The sequence below is a fragment of the Lemur catta genome, chromosome 1 (genome assembly GCF_020740605.2).
Source record: "Lemur catta isolate mLemCat1 chromosome 1, mLemCat1.pri, whole genome shotgun sequence".
Taxonomy (NCBI): Eukaryota; Metazoa; Chordata; class Mammalia; order Primates; family Lemuridae; genus Lemur; species Lemur catta.
In genome coordinates, this window is record NC_059128.1 from 122,716,287 (window position 1) to 122,737,589 (window position 21,303).

At 37.9% G+C, this 21,303-nt stretch overlaps 1 long non-coding RNA gene across 3 annotated transcripts; it reads left to right on the forward strand.

Annotated features, from left to right (window-relative positions):
• Nucleotides 1-2,258: 2,258 nt before the first annotated feature.
• On the forward strand, nt 2,259-10,144 carry LOC123639968. 3 transcript variants are annotated; one of them, XR_006735846.1, is made up of 4 exons: nt 2,259-2,404; nt 2,768-3,125; nt 3,488-4,565; nt 8,556-10,144. It is a non-coding gene; the product is annotated as an uncharacterized LOC123639968 (long non-coding RNA). The 3 variants fall into 3 exon arrangements; XR_006735843.1 differs by lacking the exon at nt 2,768-3,125; XR_006735844.1 differs by lacking the exon at nt 2,259-2,404 and having other exon boundaries at nt 2,695-3,125.
• The last annotated feature ends 11,159 nt before the right edge of the window (nt 10,145-21,303 follow it).

The following is a 21,303-nucleotide window of genomic DNA, read 5'->3' on the forward strand; positions in this document are numbered from 1 at the left end:
AATTCAAGTCATTACTCTCTCAGACAGTCAAATGCAACATGTTTCTTAATAAGTTGCTTTGTAATTTTTCTAAACATGTATAAAAATTTTAACCTGGTGTGGATCACATTAGATGACCTAAAATGCAAACGAATGCATGTAGAATTGATCATAGGGAGCGCGGTTAGTAGGACCAGGTAGTTGCTTTGGTTTATGATCTTTAATCCAGGCAAGGGGCACCGCGACAGCAGCAAGAGCGTTCCAACCTCATCAGCAAGGGAAAAGGAAGCAGCTTAGTTACCACTCTGGCACCTATCAACTGTATTTTTTTAAAAGAAAATAGTCAGTGCTGGCCTCTGGAGCACCCTTCCCAGAGCAGCGAAGCCCAGCCTGGGTGGCTCTCACCTTGTGGCGACAAGCTGCCTCTCGTGCCCACCCCAACAGTGCCCCAGGGCCACCTCCACCCACCCGCCAGCTCCATCCGCGGGTGGCTGCTGCCAGCGTGGCCGCTCTATGGCTCCACTGTGGCATTTTCTAGCTTCACTGAGCTGCTCAACTGGACTCTTGAGGTTATTGTTCCGGGAACCAATTTTTGTTTTTATAGTGCTCTGGTTACAAAGTTGCATAGTTTCAAGTGGGCTGCTCCAGCCTTATTCTTTCCTAAACTTGCTTACTTTAGTGCCCAGTTTTGCAGAGAACAAACTTTTGCAAGAAAACACATATCAAATTAGAGCTGAAACATCTATATTATTATTATTATTTGAAGATTTATTTCCATGTGTCTACTTTGTCTTTGTAAACGGATTTCAGGTCCTTACTTAAAGAAACTTAGGTGTTTATTTGTTTAGAAATGAGAGAATGTTCTAATACCCTTTCATTCTAGGTAGCATTGACCCAGTGTTGACTGTTCTCTAAGATGAATTGAAGATACTTCCAGACTCCAGTTTCTGAGCTGCCTATTGATGCAGCTGGGAAACTGAGTTCTCTTTCTCTCTTTCTCCTTCTCCCTCCCTCCTTCTTTCCTTCCTTCCTCCTGTCAGTCTTGGAGAAGAGGACTAATTTTATTAAAATCTGTTTCTTAGTGAATATTTTGTTTTCAGTGTTGTCAATATGATCCATCATGCTAAGATCAGAGAATAATTGATATGCCTTGAAAAAGAAAAGACGAAAGAAGGTACGCCATAACATAAATGTAGAGAGATCAAGTCGGTGTTCACGTGTTTGCATATTTCACACACAAGGCCTCCCTCTCGTTACTTTGTCACATGACATGTGATTCATTTGCTCAAAATGATGATGACATCAAATTAAAAAAACTTCATTGGTGTTCATACAGAATATACCCCTTTCTATGAAATACATACAGATAAAATCTTTGTTATAGCATTTCTATTTACCATTTTCTTTACATACATTATTTAATTTAAAAATATTTAATGAATTAGAAGTCAATGCTTTTTAAATGCTTACTATGTGCCAAGTATTCCAAGTATGTCAGTGGTATTAACTCATTAATCCTCAAATCACTCCCTAGAAGGTAAGTACTTTGCTCATTTTTCAGGGAAGAAAATTGAGGCACAGAGGGCCTAATGTGCCTAAGGTCACATGGCTAGTGCGTGGTGACGCTGCCATCTTCAGCTGGCGTTTGGACTGCAGAGGCCGCGGCACAACCCCCCCCACCCCTCACCACCGCCCTCCTGCCCTGCGGAGGAAAGAAATATCATTCCCCTTATATAGTTGAAGAAACTGAGGCCTGGAGAGATTAAGTACCTTGTCCAAAATCACAGATGTTACTTAGTAAAACAGAGATTTGACCTGAAAACACAAGCACTTGACCTCTTCGAGCCCTCCTGAATTTTTACGCCTTTGTCATTGGGGGCTCCTATAATTCCAGGAGACCCCTGTCTCTTGAATAGTTTTGAAGCTTCAGGTAGAAGCTTTTCAATGCTTTTCATGTATTACTTTTGAATTTACATATTTATCACTCATTTCTAAAGTGTATGTAGAAATAAGAATATCTGGTTTAAACAGGAAGTCTTTAGTAAAAAGACATCCATTTAAAAGAATTCTCAAAAAAAGTTTTCAAATGTGTAAATGCTTTCTTTTTCCATTTGAACACTCTTCCCAGTGAACCAGGCAGAGGACTGGCCACTCCTGATAGCTTTGAGATTCCTCCCGGTTTCTCTTTAAAATTCTCCAGGAAGGTAAACAAAAAGATTAAAAACCGGAAACTAACGCTGAGAAAATCACATGCAAAAGACCGGCCGATTCTCCAGTCCCTGCATCTTTCAAAGCATTGGAGAGAGATCACGGTTTTCGGATTAAAAGCCACAGACTCCACTGCCTGAAGCAGAACAGGACAGACGCTCCCGTAGGACGCCGGACCTGCTTCTGACTCATCCGTTCTGTGACCGTGATCCACCAGGTTAGTACTAACCAGAAAAACAGACACATTCCCCCACTTTCGAATCGGTAAAAGCCAGATTTCTGCCTTCCACCCACCAGTCAGCGGCTTCTTTTTTGTTTTTGTCAATCTTTTCAGCTATTCATCTCTGGCCAGAGTGGTAGGAGAAGGTGGGGTGGACGGAAGAGGGTGGGGACGGTTGGAGAAACAATTTAGCAGCTCCCACTGGAAGAAGCATTCACAGATAAAGGGACTTGCTGTTCCCAGAAGAAAAAGGGACAAACCCTAACCCTCTAGTCTGAGAGATCTGCCCCAGATGAATGCTAGACACATAAACTTAGCTGGGTCTACACATCAGTCTTATCCTCCAACTGCACGGGACAGGGGTGCCTGCAGCAGCCAGTCACCCTGACCAGGCCAGCACCTGCGTCCCCCGGTGCTGGGAGCTGAGCCCTTCTCCGGAGTGACCAGCAGCTGCCTCACCTGGTGGTGCAGGGATTGCGCCGTCCCCAAGAGATGAGGTTCAGCCGATGATGGACACCATGCGAAAGGCCACAGCCTTGCTTCCAGGTGGGACACTGCCGTGGGGCTGTTCACATTCTAGACCTCCCTGTGGCCTGAACCCACATGCGCATCAAGCTTCTCCCTGCACCCCTGATAGATTTCACCTGCGTGTGCCGTCTGGCTAGAACCGCACGAGAATCCCCAGCTCAGGCTCTGCTTCCCAGGACACCAACCTAAGGTAATCTACGGGACTAGTTAGTACCTGTTCTGGGTGTACTTACTTTATAAATAAAGGCGACACAAAGCCTTTATGTATGTAGTTGGGTTATTTTTAATTTTATAGATTTCAAATTAAATTCCAAAAAATACAGAGCCAGGATATTTTGTGGTTCTGAAATGCATCGCCAGATTGTTTTTCCATACACACTGTCCCAGTTGTGCTGCTTCCAGCAAGGTTTCAGGGTAGAGAAGTCACAGGAAAGCAGTCAGCGCTCGAGATCGTCATCAGTGCAAACCAGTGAGGCTGTGTTACTGCCGCTTTCGTTTGTGTATCTTGGATCGCTGATGAGGTCGAACGTTTCCCATTTTGTCTTCTTCTAGTGGCACATCTTTCTCATGTGGATTTCCAATCTAAGAAGAAAATTCCACGCCAGGTTTCCAGAAGTTTCAACACTAGGAGATTAATCTCAATGTGCATGAGGCCTTTTCAGTTCCATGGAAGACAATTCCAAGTTTAAAAACTGGGCAAAGCCATGAGGACTGTTTTTCCTGTGCAGAAAGGTTAAAGAAAAGCAGATGTGGAATGAGCTCCAATCTCTTGTCTCACACTGTGCTGTTTGTCAGGGAATGTTAACTCTTGAACACACGTGCACAAGAATGTTGAAGAAGTAATTGCAGCAGTCATTAAACTTACCTGTCATGTCTTTCTGTTAATGGAAACAAGTGCACTAAATCACCTGAGCACAGTTCTGACAAGCGACCTCCCTGGCCCCGTTCTCTGGTGTCTGCGGCACACGCTCTCTGGTCCATTGTCTCTCATCAGCGATTTCCCTTTCTCTCTCCTCACACACTGTAAAGGTGGGTGTCCCCAGATTTCTGTCCTTGGGCCTTTTGTTGTTTCCCCTTTATATTCTCCCCTGGTAACGTATTTAAAGTGTGAGAGGAAACTATCTGGAGTGATTTTTCCAGATCTTTCCATTTCACTCGGGAGTGTGAAATTTCTCAGGGTTCCCCACAAACCCAGCAGTGCCCTCACACAGAATGATCACACGGGAGGCCCACTCTCATCAGTGAGCGCGACAGCAGGAAATGCCACTGAGATGAAATGATGTTTGCACGTAATTCCCAGACCACCATGTGACTACCCACCTGGTGTGTGGACAAAGCTTGTTCTCCACAGTTCACGTGCTGCCTGTTACGTGCGTAAGACAGTTGTTAGACACATTTGGCCCAAGGATGTGTGTTTCTAGCCTGTGTCAAGACTTCAAATTACAATTGACCCTTGAACAGCACAGGGTTGAACCATGTGGGTCAACATATACACGGATTTTCTTCTGCCTCTGCCCCCCCTGAGACAGCAAGACCAGCCCTTCCTCTTCCTGCTCCTCCTCCTCTGCCTACTCAACTGAAGATATGGGGATGAAGACCTTTAAGATGATCCACTTCCACTTAATGAACAGTAAATATATTTTCTCTTCCTTATGATTTTCTTAATAACATTTTCTTTTCTCTAGCTTAATTTATTGTAAGAATACAGCATACAATCCATATAACATACAAAATGTGTGTTAATCAACTGTTGATGTTATTGGTAAGGCTTCCGGTCAACAATAGGCTATTAGCAGGGAAGCTTTGGGGGAGCCAAAAGTTATATGTGGATTTTCAACTGCATGGGAGTCGCCATCCCAAACCCCATGTTAAGGGTCAACTGTACTTGCCAATCTAAAACTGGGAGACTTCATAACCAATTTCTATCTCCTCTTTTTATAAAAGGATCTGATGATGTTAGGCTCCAAATTCCCACATGACAAGGTAATGGCCTCTCTCTTTAAATAAGAAATGTACCCTGTAGTTTGCCACACTCCCCACTGCTCCCTATTGCCTTAAACCTCCATACATTTTGCCTCCTTTATTACTATTCTTCCCTCTCTCCCTCCCTTCCTTATATACTCTTTCCCTGGCTGAGGTCCTCTCTCTTCATGCTCCCTGCAACGTCCCCGTCTACATGGCATAGCCTATTAAGTTGAGAATCCTATTGGTGCCACCTCTTCTCCATAGCCTTCCCTGGCTGCCCACTGTCACCACTCACAACTTAATCCTTGACTCTTCTGTACTTAACTCTCTGTAACATGTATACCTGCGTGCATTCATCTATAAATGCTGGGCAATAAACGTACGTTGAGAGACTAGCGGGCGACAGATACTCTGCAAGGGCTTCGTGCATAAAATAAAATAAAAGATGGTTCCAGGCAGCATGGAGCACACGGTGTGTGGACAGTGCTGGGCTGACAGGTTGTGCCAAATGCTCTGGGACTGTGCGGGAAAGGCCACTCCCTCAGAACCAGGCTTTTTGCAGTGAATGACTCACCTGATCTTGTATTTGAAGGATACAGAGAAATTTGCTTAGCTAACAAGCTGAGGAAAAGTGAATGTCAGGGAAGGAAAGAGGCACCTGAGCAGGCACGTAAGTGTGAAACACACGGTGCGTGTGGGAATTGCCATCAGCTTGATGCCGCTGTGATAAAGGTACCGTCCCTGAAGTCGTATAAAGGGAGCCGAGAATCATGTTAACCTCCTCCTTCTTCAACACCTTGGTCTCCTTGACTCCAAGTGAAATTATGGAGTTAAATATCATGAATAAAATAATAGCAAATGTATTCTAGAAGAAAGATTTATCCTTTAACTTGAAGCACAGATTTTTAGTTTTAATTGTGTGACCTTATGTACATATTGAATCTGCTATTGAGCGTTCTTTGGAAATGAGTTTAGGGGCAATTTGGAAGCAAGAACACAATGTGGGTCATTTGTAATCTCAAGTCTATCATGTGGCTTTGTTGTCATAGCCAGAAGTGTAAACATTAAAGCAAAAGTTTTCACAAATATAGTCGATGAAAATTGGGTAAGGACGTGCAAGGTCTGCTCACTTATTTGGGGTAAAATAAGAACCTATTTTATCTAAAACTGTTCCAAATCATTTTCTGGAAATTGCAACTAAAATAAAATTTGATTCCCCAAATCTCCTCTTGGGGATAATTTAGCAACTATAAAATATAAGTGAGTAAAAATTTCCTCCCAAACTTCCAAATGGAATTTTCTGCTATAATGTCAGGAAAATATTACCTGAATTTATATTGCAGGCAAACTAGATGATATTTTATACATTTTTTTCCCCTGAAATCACTTTCAAGAATTAAGTCAGAAAGGGAAAGAGACCCATTTTAGCAGCAATTTGCTCTCTCCGTGGCTGGATCTTGGTTACAACTGCCTGAAGTATGCTTAATACACATTAACATTGGTGTCTGCCTCTTAAAATTTTAGGTTCCGTACACAAAATTCCAACTGCATTTGCCAAATGTAACAAGCACCATGAAAGATATTAGTTTTGAAAGTTTGAAGTAATTGGTGGTTTTCTTGATGTTTTGAAAATGAGGCCCCTGTATTCTCCAGCCAAATCTTTCCTTTTGATAACTAACAAACTTCAGGATAGAGCATGAGAACTTTGTCATAAGTGTTCAAATTCTCACAAAGTAGGGCATACATTTTGATACTTCTCATGGGATCGACTACGTTGAAAATGACATGAATAGTTTTCCAGGCAGGGTTTTAGATGTTTAGTAGTGAATAACTAATTTTTTTTTCTGCTGAATTCCTCACTTTGAATTTCATGTTGCTAGAGCATTATTAAATGCACATTCTTATTGATTTTTAAAATCTCATTTGTTCAGAAGTTTGACAGAACTTCAAAGATATTATTAGGTTTAGCTGTAGCCCCCAAAGGGGTGAACACAGTTCCTTTTCTTACACACCATCCTTAACCACGAGTCATGCAGAAACACATGGTGCAGCACAAGGATCTTGCAGGCAATCATGAGCTGCATTAAACTATTAATACTAGTAAGAAAACGCAATGATTTGATCTTTTCCAAAACTCAAAGTGTGACATAGTCAGGTGAGACATTCCTATGCCTGACTGTAGAATCTAAAAAAGAAAAATTCTGGAAAAGCTTCTAAATGTCCTCTCAGGTCAACTTTTGGCAACACTCAGAATGCATTGTTCCCTGAGAATTTCTCCCAGATTTGTGACGTTTTGTCCTCCCGTGACTAAAAGGGCTGTTTTATACAAAACCTTAATTTTTTATGTTTTAAAGACAGAGTCTCACTCAGTCGCCCAGGCTGGAGTACAGTGGTGCGATCATAGCTCACTGCAGCCTCCAACTCTTGGGCTCAAGTGATCCTCCTGCCTCAGCCTCCCCAGCCGCTGAGATTACAGGCATGTGCTACCACACCCAGCTTTACTTGATACAAAATCTTCGTAGCCGTGAGTTTCTTCTTAATGTGTTCTGATATTTAATATCATATAATGCAGAGAATTGAACTCTATAGTAATAAAGTCTACCCACACAAAAATAAGGTTTGTGTGAATTTGATTTAAATGTCACTAAAGCTGAGACAGGAGCCATATGGTCTCTTTGATTGGTGGTTTCAGACATAAAACACACAGAGGGAGTTGAACCCCTGTTGTTTGCAATATGCCTGGATCTAACCTTGATATACAGGTGAGTCTCATTGGAGTTGTGTCTCGGCTGCCATCCTCAGCTGCCCGATAGAAGTAAAAAAAAAAAAATGTTAATGAGGAGTATTTTCAAGAGTGCCAAGCTGGTTTTGAGGAGTAACAAGTGATGCTGGTGGCAGTTGTTATATGACTGCCTCACTTTCCCTCAACCCTGAGCCCAGAAGCAAAATATTTGCTCATTCTATGTGCACGACTGTATTGGGATCTAAAAGATGCCACTCTTTAACAGTGACTTAGACAAGGTTTAAATATTTTTATGATTCTCTAATTTCTTATTCATTGTGGACTGAACCTCCTTGTCAGACAACATAGAAATATATAAAGAAAAAGGCATCATTCCCCCAGCCTCCCTATAAATTCATTCCTCTGTTGTAAATCAAGTTATCTGTCCATACTATTCTCATGCACCTAAAAACATATATATTCATATTTATATTAACATGTATGCAGATATGTAGTGCTTTATTTTACAAAATAGTATTTTATTGCACATTTTCCTGCAACTTGCTTTATCACTTAACACTTTCTCATGGACGATCTAGTTGGTCCCTACACAGACATATAACCCATTCTCATTTGAAAGAGCATCATAAACTGAGATTCTGATGTAATTTGCATCCAAATGTATTAAAATAGAAATTTTTATCGTACTATATTTCCATCCAGTAACATGGCATAAGTTTTCATTTATTGAGGTTTTATTTTATGTTCTTCGGGAAAAGAATTGCATACAGACATTGTAATTTTTTGTTAAATTTATTCTTTTTATAGTTTGCTTTGATATTGTAAAGGTTTCATTTTCCATTTATATCTAACTGGTTCTCGTGAGTTTGGTAGATCGTATTATTGGTCATTGTTTCCTCTCTCTGTGGTCAGAGGTCTGTACGTCCAAGCCTGCAGGATGTACCTTGCGGCGCTTTCGGAGGTGACGCTGCTCCCTTCCTGGTCTGGGCTGGCCGCGGACGCGCTTTGGCCAGTGAGTGTGAATGCAAGTGACACACGCACATCCCAGCAGAAGCTTTACATCAGTTGTGTGATTTCACCTGGTCCGGTGAGTGTCTGCCCCTGGCACAGAAACGTCCAGAGGGGCCTGTTCCTCCAGCCTGGATCCCGGAACGAGAAGCATGAAGCGGACCTGCTGACCACGGCCTGGGGCAGAGCCGCAGCCAGCCATGAAGAACCGGGAAGGCTCTCGCGCTTCACCTTCGTTCAAGCCAACGTACGAACTGGCCAGTTTCACGGACGCTGACAGAAGCCTCTTGGGTCAGAGACAAAAGACTTTATTGCAGCAAAAGCGGTAGCCAGAACGTCAGCGGGGTTTGTGTTGCTTCTGTCCCCACAGCGGCGAAGTGAACCGGCCCAGGTGGCCGCCTGAACAAACTGTGGGTGCATTACAGGAAAGGGACCCGGAGCTGGGAACCGACCGCTTCACAGCAAGTAGCGAGTGAGCCTGCCCTTGGCCGCAGCGGTGGAAGTCACCTTCTCCCTCCAGACTGCTCGCTGTGGGCACAGCCCTGAGCAAAGGCTGGGTGGGAAACGGGCAGGCTCTGGCTTGCTTAACACACCCAGCAACACGCGCAGGAACATGCGACAGCCATGCAGGAGTGTCCCCCAGCACCAACCCTCAGCCCACGCGCAACCTTAGCGAGAAATAAATGTAAGCCGCTGTGACATGAGAGTGGTTTTGTTACACGGCAAAGTTACAGCTAGCACAGAGAAAAATCAATTGATATTTGTGTATTTATCTTACATCTTGCCACCTTACCTAATTCTCTTACTTTAAAAAATAATTCAATACAGTTTCTTGGGTTTTCTAGGTATAATGTCTCCTGCAAATAAAGTGAATTTTCTTTTTTCCTAGTATTTATGTTATTACTTATAATTTGGGTTTTCTTTAACCTTCTGTATTAGCCTAAATCTCCAAAACAATTTTGAATAATAATGATGATAGTAAATATGTCATTTATTAAGTTTTGTCTTAGTTACAAACCTACCCTTTGGTACTCTGCCTGGGCTGGAGCTCTGCAAACGTATGTTTGCTTTGTAAGTTGGCTTCCCATTAAACTCTGCTGATAGCAGCACTCGGGGGGTGGGGATCGCAGGCTGCAGAAGGAAGAGGGAAATTATCCTTTCCTGTTTGTTTTCTGAGGGCTTCCTGTTTGCTCCCTCTGTTTAAGAGAGGCATCCCGCCAATGCTGCTTCATCTTGGCAGCAGCAATTCCGTCCTAGCAACAGGTGAACCCAATTAATAGCGTTTCGAACATTTGCAGAACCCTCCTCATTGCAGCCCCCTCAGACACTAGCAGCATCCTCTGCTCTGAGGTCTGAATTTCGTTTCTAAGAGAGCCCTTCGCCAAGCTCCTAAGTTTCACAAAATCCAACCTCTCTTCTTGATCTCTTCCAATCACAGCAAATTAGCTGCTTTCTGCAGCTGCTCCGTCTGTGACCCCGAGTTCTCCTTTTGTTTTTTGGCTACCTCATGAACAATTTAATACCTACATAATAATTCTTTATATTACATTCTCTCTGCTAAAATAACTGGTGTGGTTTTTACCTCCTGACTGGGCCCTGACTGATACAGTAGATATTTCTATTTCTTGATTTTAACAATGGTGGCTTTACTCGTTTACTTTTTAACATTATGGTTGCTGGTTTGGGTTTTTGGTGAATTGCTGCCGAAGTTTATCAAATGTATTTCTTATATATGTTCACAAGTACATATATTTTTCTTCCTTAATTGTTAACGTAGTAAACTAGAAATTTTTCATAATGTTGATTCATCCTTACATTCCTGGAATACAGCTAATAGCTCACATGTATATAGCACTTGCTACGTATGTTCCAAGAAACGTGTGTGTGTGTGTGTGTGTGTGTGTATACATAAATTCACTTAGTAAACTTTGTTCATGGCTTATAATTAAATTGCCAATTTTGAATTGCCAAATATTTATTTAGAACTTACAATCATAACTGAAATTGAAATATACTTAGAATTTTATATCTTGTATTATTTTTACTTGTTTCCTACCTATCTTATCTCCGTTGGACTGAATGATCATTAAAAGTCTGTGCCTTACTAGTATTTTTCTCCTACACAGTCAATATCACAGTATCTTGCATAAAGCATGTGACTGATAAAAGTGTTGAATGAGTAAACACATTTAATAAATCTGAAAGTAAGCCTACTTTTTGAAAAATTAGCATATGTATTCTGTAACATAAAATTTTAATTATCATACATTGAAAATATTTGTAAGAAGTTAAAACACATAATAGGTAAATTTAATGTTCAACTAAGTTTTTCTGGGCATATGTGTTTGTTTCAGAACTATGAAATCTTTGAAATTGTTCCAGATCCTGACTCCTTAAATGTCTCTTCATAGAGTTTAAAAATTCTCCATTTAGTTAACAGCAATAATTGCTGTTGTACCCTTAAGAGTTACTATATTATATCTTGTGATATAGATTATATCAACATTATTTTTTTCCAGAAGATGGAAGACAAATTAGTAGAAGATATGCATCAGAGATTCTTAATGTATAAAGCCATTTTCAATAGAATGAATTTTATTTAAGTGAAAATTAGATTTCCATGGTTTGAGGCTTCAGGGCTTCCAAGACCTCGCTCCTTCAGATTCAAGACTTGTACTAGACATCAAAGCTTATCATCCTTTCCCTTCAAAGCACTAGCTAAAGGAATTGGCTACTATAGTAGCTTTGCTTGAATCCTTCCCTTCAAAGCAGCTGCTAATATGTCTTTGTGATTAAATTTAAGGACAAGACATATTATTATTTATTTGGGTGTGTTTTTGTTTTTTGATTTTTCTTCAGAGTTTGGGTGTGTTTTTAAATTGCATTTTAAGGAAACTGTGGGCATAGCACAATACTGGCAGACAAACAAGAAAAGTGAAAATGCGTCTGGTCTAATGCCAAGGATCTTGCACTGCAAGGGAGAGACCATACGTAGACCCAAATTTCATATGAGAAATAAGAATGTGTCTGGGCATGGTGGTGCATGCCCATAATCTCAGCATTTCAGGAGGCCGAAGTGGGAGAATTGTTTGAGCCAGGAATTCAAGACCAGCCTGGGCAATAGTGAGAACTCATCTCTACAAAAACTAAAAAAATTAGCCGGGCATGGTGGTGTGTGCCTGTAGTCCTAGCTACTGGGAGGCTGAGGCAGGAGGATCACCTATGCCCAGGAGTTCAAGGGTACAGTGAGCTATGATGACGCCACTGCACTCCAGCCCAGGAGACAGCAAGACCCTGTCTCAAAACAATAAAAATTAAAAAAAATAAAAAATTAAACCAAAAAAGCAAATAAAAATGTAGGACAAGCTTTTTATCAAAATGCGAGGAGCACTGAAGGGGCATCCTGAAGATTTTTCCCCTACTTGTTTTTTCCCTATTTGTAGTTGTTGTTTTAATTCTGTGTTCTAATTTTATGTGGTTAATGAGGTAATGATTGGGCATTTATGATCATAATCACAAAAAATATCTTTTTGTCATATCCTCATGCCATGTTTGGAAGCAGTAATGTAAACCATTATAATGGGAATTATTTTACTTCCTGTTATTAAAACAAAATTTTTAATATTTATTTTTAAACCTTACCTTTTATCACAAAGTTTATAACATTTTTTATTAAAAGGAATGATTAATATGTATCCTTATTAATGAAACATTAATTTTTATTATAAGGAACTCTAATTTTTGTTATAAGGGATGATTAATATATGTTCCTAATACTGACACATGATAGTTTCACAAAGAGTAGGCTAAATGTATTTGAGAAAATATCATATTTTAATTTATTACATAACCTAAAAGTGATCTAAAATGCATTTTATCAGTTCAATTCAGTTTATTTACCTCAGACTATGTGGTTTCAATGTGTGCGTGTGTATATCATATTTTTGGTGATGGCAAAAATGTACACAGCTTTGAAAACCACACTATTTTGGTGATAATCATATAATTTTAGAAGTGAATGACAGTGTAGAATAATAATTTGATTATGTTAAGCATAGCTTATATTACTATCCTATATTTTTATCCCAGTTTTTACTTTCCCTCTCACTATAGATCCTTCTTGTCATAGGTTTTCTTGAAAGATGATTTATAGACAAGGAAATAACAAATATGTATAGTTTGTAGGTTGTCAAGTGACAGACATGAAGATCTATTTCAGAATATTAAAATGACACCTTGAGGGAATTTGTTTTTCTTTTGAGTTAGGATTATTAATAAAATGAATTTTCTCATTCACAACAATTACGTGATATTTAAAAATACTAGAAAGTTGATAGGTTAAAAATCCACACAATTGACTTAAAGAAGAGGTGTGCAAGAATAAAAGAGAAAAGACCTAAATAAACAAAATCAGAAATAGGAAAGGAGTCATTGCAGCTGATATCACAGAAATACCAAAGATCATCAGAAATAATTATGAACAACTATATGCTAACATACGGAAAAAAACTAGAGAAAATGGGTAAGTCCCTGGATACATGCAACCTACTATGATTGAATTGGGAAGAAATAGAAAACCTGAACAGACCAATAATGAATAATGAGATTAAATCAGCAATAAAAAGTCTCCCAATAAATAAAAGCCGAGGACCAGGTGGCTTTACTGCTGAATTCTACCAAAGTTATAAAAAAGAACTAATGCCAATTCTCAAACTATTACAAAAAATTGAAGGGATGGAATTCTCTCTAACTCTTTCTACAAGGCCAACATTACCCTGATCCCAAAACCAGACAAGGACACAACAAAAAAAGAAAACTACAGGCCAATATCCCTGATAAGCATAGATACAAAAATCCTCAACAAAATACTAGCAAACCAAATCCAACAGCACATCAAAAACATAATACACCATGATCAAGTGGGATTTACCCCAGGGGTGCAAGGATGATTTAACATATGCAAATTAATACATGTGATACATCACATCAATAGAATGAAGGATGAAAAACCACATCATCATCTCAGTAGATGCAGAAAAAGCATTTGATAAAATTCAATGTCCCTTCCTGATAAAAACTCTTAAAAAACTAGGCATAGAAGGAACAGATCTTAAAATAATAAAGACCATATATGAAAAACCCGCAGCAAACATCATAATGAGTAGGAAAAAGCTGAATCCTTTCCTCTAAGAACTAGAACCAGAAAAGGATGCCCACTTTCATCACTCTACTCAACATAGTACTGGAAGTCCTAGTCAAAGCAAGCAGACAAGTAAATAAATAAAATGTATCCAAATTGGAAAACAGGAAGTGAAATTTTCCTTCTGTGCAGATGACATAATATTATATTTAGAAAAACCTATCTCTACCAAAAAACCTTATATTTGATAAACAAATTCAGTACAGTTGCAGGATACAAAATTAACATAGAAAAATCAGTAGTGTTTCTACAGAGTAATGAACTAGCCGATAAAGAAATCAAGAAGACGATCTCATTTACAATAGCTACAAAATAATAAAATTCCTAGAAGTAAATTTAACCAAGGTGGTAAAACAGCACTACAAGGAAAACTACAAAACACTGATGAAAGAAATTAAAGAGGACATAAACAAATGGAAAGATATCCCATGCTCCTGAATTAGAAGAATATCATTAAAATGACCATACTACGCAAAGCAATCTACAGATTCAATGCAATTACTGTAATAGTACCTATGACATTTTTCACAGAAATAGAAAAAACAATCCTAAAATTTGTATGGAAGCAAAAAAGAGCCCAAATAGCCAAAGCCATCCTGAGCAAAAAGAACAAAGCTGGAAACATCACACTACCTGGATTCAAAATATATTGCAAGGTTATAGTAAACAACACAGCATGATATTGGTATAAAAACAGACACATAGACCAATGGAATAGAATAGAGAACCCAAAAATAAATCCACATATTTACAGCCAACTGATTTCTGACAAAGGCACCAAGAACATGCATTGAGGAAAAGAACATCCTCTTTAATAAATGGTGCTGGAAAGACTGGATATCCATACACAGAAGAATGAAACTAGACTCCTCTTTCTACCATATACAAAAATCAACTCAAAATGGATTCAAGACTTAAACATAAGACCTGAAACTCTAAAATTACTAGAAGAAAACATAGGGGAAACACTCCAGGACATTGGTATAGGCAAAGATTTTATGGTTAAGATCTCAAAAGCACAGGCAACAGAAACAAAAACAGACAAATGGGACTATATTAAACTAAAAAGTTTCTACACAGCAAAGGAAATAATTAACAGAGTGAACAGACAACTTGTTGAATGAAAGAAAATATTTGCAAGCTATTCATCTGACCGGGACTAATATCCTGAATATATAAGAAACTCAAAAAACAAAATAGCAAAAAGACAAATAATTTGATTAAAAATTGGATAAAGGATCTAAGTAGACATTTCTCAAAGGAAGACATACAAACAGCCGAGTATGTGAAAAAATGCCCAACATCACTAATCATCAGGGAAAAGCAAATAAAAACCACAATGATATATCCTCTTACTCCAGTTAGAATAGCTACCGTAAAAGAGACAAGAAATAACAGACGCTGGCGAGGATGTGTAGAAAAGGGAACTCTTGTATGCTGTTGATGGAAATGTTAATTAACATAGCCATTATGGAAAACAGAGTGGAGATTTCTCAAAAAACTAAAAGGAGAACTACTATATAATCCAGCAATCCCACTAATGGGAATTTATTCAAAGGAAAGAACCAGTATATCAAAGGGATACCTGCACTCACATGTTTATTGAAGCACTATTCACAATAGCAAAGTCATGAAATCAACCTAAATGTCCATCAACAGATGAATGGATAAAGAAAATGTGGTATATTGCTAGTGACATAATGACAGTGTCATTCACTGTGACCAAATTTTTCACTTCTACTGTAATAGACTGTAAAACTGAGAAAAATTACTATCAATTATAAATTTTAAATCATATGATGACATAATTATTGTCATATTATTATCCATATTCTAAAGGCAAAGCTTGTTTCCAAGTAATGACAAAGTAAAGCACATGTAGAACACTAAAAAAAAAAAAAACCAAAATGTGGTATACACACACAATGGAATACTATATGGTTATAAGAAAGAATGAAAATCCTCTCGTTTACAGCAACATGGATGTAAATGGAGGTCCAGTCATTTATCAAGTGAAATAAGCCAGGCACAGAATGTTTTCACTCATGTATAGGAGCTAAAAAGTTAATCTCAGAGAGTTGGAGAGCAGAGTGATACATAGCACAGGCTAGGAAAGGAGTGTGTACTGGGTGGGGAGGATGAAGGAAGGTTGGTTAATGGGTACAAACACACGGTTAGATGGAAGGAATAAGTCCTAATGTTCAATAGCAGAGTTGAGTGACTGCAGTTAACAACAATGTGTTGTATATTTCAAAATAGCTAGAGAAGACTTGAAATGTTCCCAAGACACAAACGATAAATGCTCAAGGTGATGGATATCCTTAAATACCCTGACTTGATCATTTCACATTCTATGCATGTAACAAAATATCACATGTACTCCATAAGTATGTGCAAATACTATGTACCAATAAAAAAATAAAATGAAGAGAAAGAAGTTTGTTCAGAGTTTTTCACCAGCTTTCTGGAATGCCAACCAAAGGATAAAATCATAAAACATATGTCTACTTAATATAGTGTTACTAGCCTCATTATTGTATGGCTTGAGGACTGTTTGGTTTTCTGTACAGTTTTTCATTGTTTGATTTTTTATATATATATTGGTTTGATTTTTGTTTGATAGCTTAAAAACTGTTAATGCTATTTCTGCAAAAAAAAAATACAGCCCAAAGGAAGAAAGTTATGTTGAGTACATGTTGATGAAAAATTATTTCGAACACTCTCTTAGTTTTAAAATGGAAGTTACTTTATGAGTTGTCAAGTTTTTTTGCTTTGTGGATGTTTTTACCAAAATCTCAGATTTTATGAAAGCCATTGAAATGTGAAGATGGTCTTCAATGGAAAAAGATGAGGGGAAAGGTGAAAATAGAATAATGGGGAAATTCCAGCTAATGTCTCAGCTCCACAACAGAATCTTTCCTGTTTTGAAAGTAAATCTTTGCCGGTGTGTTTCCTATCTTGCTTTCTTGTTCAAGAAGAATGTTTATCACTTTCTGAATTTACCAGCAATTGGTGTGTGCTGAGGGCTCATTTATTTCTTGCAAAACGTCGCTAACTCACGCCTGTCCTCTGAAATTTAAAACAGCTGCTACCCACTGGCAGGCTCTAAATCTTCACAGACAGAATTCCAAACTCTCTGTATTACACTATTGTTAATAATAAACTCTGTCCGTCAGGGTGACAATGGGAGACATTGTGCTTCTACGAGCATATTTCCTCTGTCTGCATATAAAAAGCTAAAGCTTTGTTTTGTTAATAAAAATACATGATTTAATAAAAGGAAAGCCCACTGATTGTTGGTACCACTTAAAGCACTATTTAGTTTTGATTGAAGCACCAGAACTTTAATTGTTGCTTCCTGTCTATGATTTTATATTTTTTAAATATTATCTGTGAATTAGAGTAGCTCATTCACTGAGAGAAAGTAGCAGAGGAGTCCAAACTCAATGTTAAAAGACAAAGGAAATTTGGAAAAATTAACATATTCTTTAATTTTAAATTAGATCATAATTTTATTTTCAGATTACATTTTCACCACTTAGAATTTATAATCTTCCCAACATTTATTTGTAAAGAAGGTAAAATTTCCAACTTTTTCAATGAATGTTTCGCTGTCAAAAATATATGAAAATGTGAATTTTGACATAACTAAATGTGGATTTTCAAAGATACAATACTTTTTAAATTTTTGCCTTGTTTTTACATTGTCACTTTATCAAAAAGAAATAAGTTCATTTCTTTCCCTTACATTTTCTTGTATAACTCTTCAATTCTATAAAGATAGATTAGTCTGTTTTGAAAAATGTGAAAGATTATTTTCATGCATAAGAGAAATCACTGAAACAGTACAGGATTCGAAAGGTACTTCACATTTTACCAGAGTGAAATCCAAATAATTCTCCTCCACAATGAATTCATGGCTTCCTGCAAGATAAGATCTCATCCTCTTAAGGACTTTATCTTTGAAGGAAAAAAAGAACATAATTTCTTAAGGGAATTCCAGTATCATAATTCATAAAATCAAATATATTAATATACACAACTCTTATGTTAAAATAGTCTTCAAATCTCTGAAACCTAGAGTCAAAAGTACTGATGTTTAATTGTAACATTCTATAATAACATAAATATGCAGAAGTGAAAAAATATTTAATTATTTAAAAGTTTTCATTCTGATGAATAAAACTATAATGCCCAGTAATCCTTAATTAATACATTTAGAATCCTTTCCTTAGTGATGAGAATTAACTTGGCAATTTAATTTGACATTTTACAGCGTGAAAAACAAAGATAAAAAAATAAGCCATTTAGGAATGGGAAGAAAATTTCCAGTCTCTCACCAGCCAATTCAACTTAATCAGGTCTCTCTTCTTCTTTTTTCTGAAATGATTAGTGTTTCCACCCCCAGCCCTCCCCATTCCTCCCTCTTGTTTTTTAATAAACAGAACTAGCTTTAAAGATTTGGGGTTTAGATTTCATTTTATCCTCAAACACATGCCTAGATTTGTTGCTAGTAACCCAGAATTTAAAAGATTTTTAAAAGATAGACTCTGAAGGAAAATGAATGCTATTTGAGAATATAAGACAGTAAGTTTGGCATAAGTTTCCAGATGTTAATACTTTTAACAGTGCCCAGCTTACTTTGGTGTTTATTCATTTATTCATTCACCAAATACGTATTGAGAATCTACAATGCATTGAGACTGCACAGGGTCCAGGATAGGATCCCTGCCTAGAGACCGAGATGACTTAGCAGGAGGGTCAGATAAGTAAACAGTTCATTTCCGATGTTAGACAGTAAATTCTTATATAGAGTTGCATGGTACTATGGGAGAAAAAATGAGAAGACTTCCCAGAGGAGGTCACAGGTGATTAAGGCTTTAAGAGAGAACAGAAGGATAAGCAGAAGGTGGGAAATTTATTCCAGGCAGAGAGAAGACCATATTGCAAAGAAATGGGTTTGAGGAATTTGGGGATATAGATATCTGAGGTTGTCTGAAGGACAGAGTCGGTGGTGACAGAGGAAGCCGAGGAGAGAGAGATGGGTTGGAGCCAGCCTGTCTACACCAAATTAAGGAGTTAATACTTCAGTCTGCTGGAAAGGGGCTTTAAGTAGAGAAATGACATAAGCAGCTTTAAGATTACAGTAGATCAGACTCCCTAAGAAGGTCTGAAACTTTGAGATTTCCATGTAGAAATTCATGCGGGAAATGATTTGGGGGACAACACCTGTAAGGGAGTGGAGGGAAACAGGGAGGGAAGAGGGGACACTGGGCAGTCACTGGTCCCCTGGGGAGCTATGGAGTGGGAACAGCTGTTCAGAGTTGTCCAACTTGAGGCCACTTCTCTTTACCTATGCGGAGAAGTCACATCTTGGGCATGGCAGATTCCTGCAGCTGAGGGCCAGCTGTGAGCCAACACCCCCAACCCATCCAGCAGCAGACATGAGTTGTCTCCACCCAAAAAAGGGATCTGAGCAATGTATCACAGAACCCACTACAGGGGTTTATGGTTTTTTGTTTTGTTGTTTTATTTTTTTTTTATCCCAAACTTGATCATACTGAGAAGGATGGTCTTGAGTGAGGAAAGATTGGTTAGAAAGAGATCAGATGGGATTTTTGTGAAAATGGATGATGTCAGGGATGATAACAAAGATACATGGTAATCCGAATAGGGGAAAAGATAGTCTTTGCAAATACACAAAAAGATAGTCTTTTCACAAATCCTGCTGGAACAATGGCTACCCATATTAAAAAAAAGGATCTCAGAACTTCACCTCACACTATACAAAATTTACCTTAAAATAGATCAAAGTCCTAAGTCTAAAAGCTAAAACTATAAAACTTCTCGAAAAAATCAAGAGAAAATGTTTGTGACCTTTTTTATATAAAGCGTTCTTAGGACTCGAGAAAGTAAACAACAGAAGGGTTTAAAGATTGACAATACAGAATGTTCATAAGAATGTGGAGGAATTAGGACTCTCTCATTACTGATGAGAATGTAAAATTATACAGCCACTTTGCAAAACAATTTTTCAGTTTCTTATAAAGTTAAGGATACAATTAAGTATGAAATCCAGCCCCAATCCAAGGTATTTACACAAGATAAATCAAAACACGGAGCTGTATGCCAGAGTTTATAGCAGTTTAATTTATAATGGACCAAAACTGGAAACAGCTCAAATGTCTGTCAACAAGTGAATGATAAGTAAATAAATAGTGAAATAGCCATAATATTGCATACTAGTCAGCAATAAAAAACATCTTAACTATTGATATTCACAATATCTCCAAGATATTGTGCTAACTAAAAGATGCCAGACACAAAAGATAATAAGATTATATGAACTCATTGCTACGAAGGCAAAAGAAACAGTGGTCCTAGGGGCTAGAGTGGTGGAGGGGATTGGCCACAAAGGAGCCCCAGAGAACTTTCTGGGTGATGGGAATATTATACAATCTATATCATAACTGTGTGATGGACATATAGTTGTATCTATATATATTAATATATATATAAAAACTCATTTAATTACACATGTATGATTTGTGAATTTTGTTTGTAAATTATACTTATTAAAAGTGAAACAAAAATAAATGAGTAGCCCATAAGTAGTCATCAGGCTTTAGTTTAGTCAGTTCCTGTTTCTCAGAAAAAGTTCTTTTTTACTGAACAAATACTGACAGTAGACTAGGCTCTGTGCTTTTTACAAATAGCCCAATTTTATTTAAAGTGAGGAAGATCTCTTTAAATAAAATAGGAATTAGACAATTGTAGTTTAATGTTTAAAACTAGTGTATTTAGCTACTAGTGAATTGATCACCAAGACCATTTTAAGAAACTGATCAACTTTATTTATTTATTTATTCATTTTTGAGACGGGATCTTGCTCTGTTCCCAGATTAGAGTGCAATGGCATGATCATAGCTCACTGCAGCCTCGAACTTGTGGGTTCAAGCCATCCTCCTGCCTCAACCTCTCAAAGTGCTAAGATTCAGGCATGAGCCACTGCACTGGTCCAAAGAAACAGGTCTACTTTACATAAGAAGGATGATGTTTTAAAGAATAATAGTAATAGTAATGTTTTAAATAATAGTAATAAAAAGACAAGAGCAAGAGCCTTAAAAGTAATGTATAAAAGAAAAATTCAAAGTAACTTAGGATAAAATGGACATTATTTTACCTGAATTGTTTTTGTACACAAGTGAAAATGTAAGTGCCCACTTAATTGGATAGATATAGAAGGAACTAAAACGTTAAAGGAAAAACCCACTTTTTTCTATAAACAGGAAGATGGCAATAGCCAGGAAAATGTCTGGCTAGGAAAATGAGCATTGCTCTCAACTGTAAGTCTAATTGTAACCCCTCACCCTTCTCCTCCTCATCCCCTCCCTGCCCTCACAGAGTCAGAAATGCAAACATCTTTCTGTGGAAGAATTGCACCATTTAGGT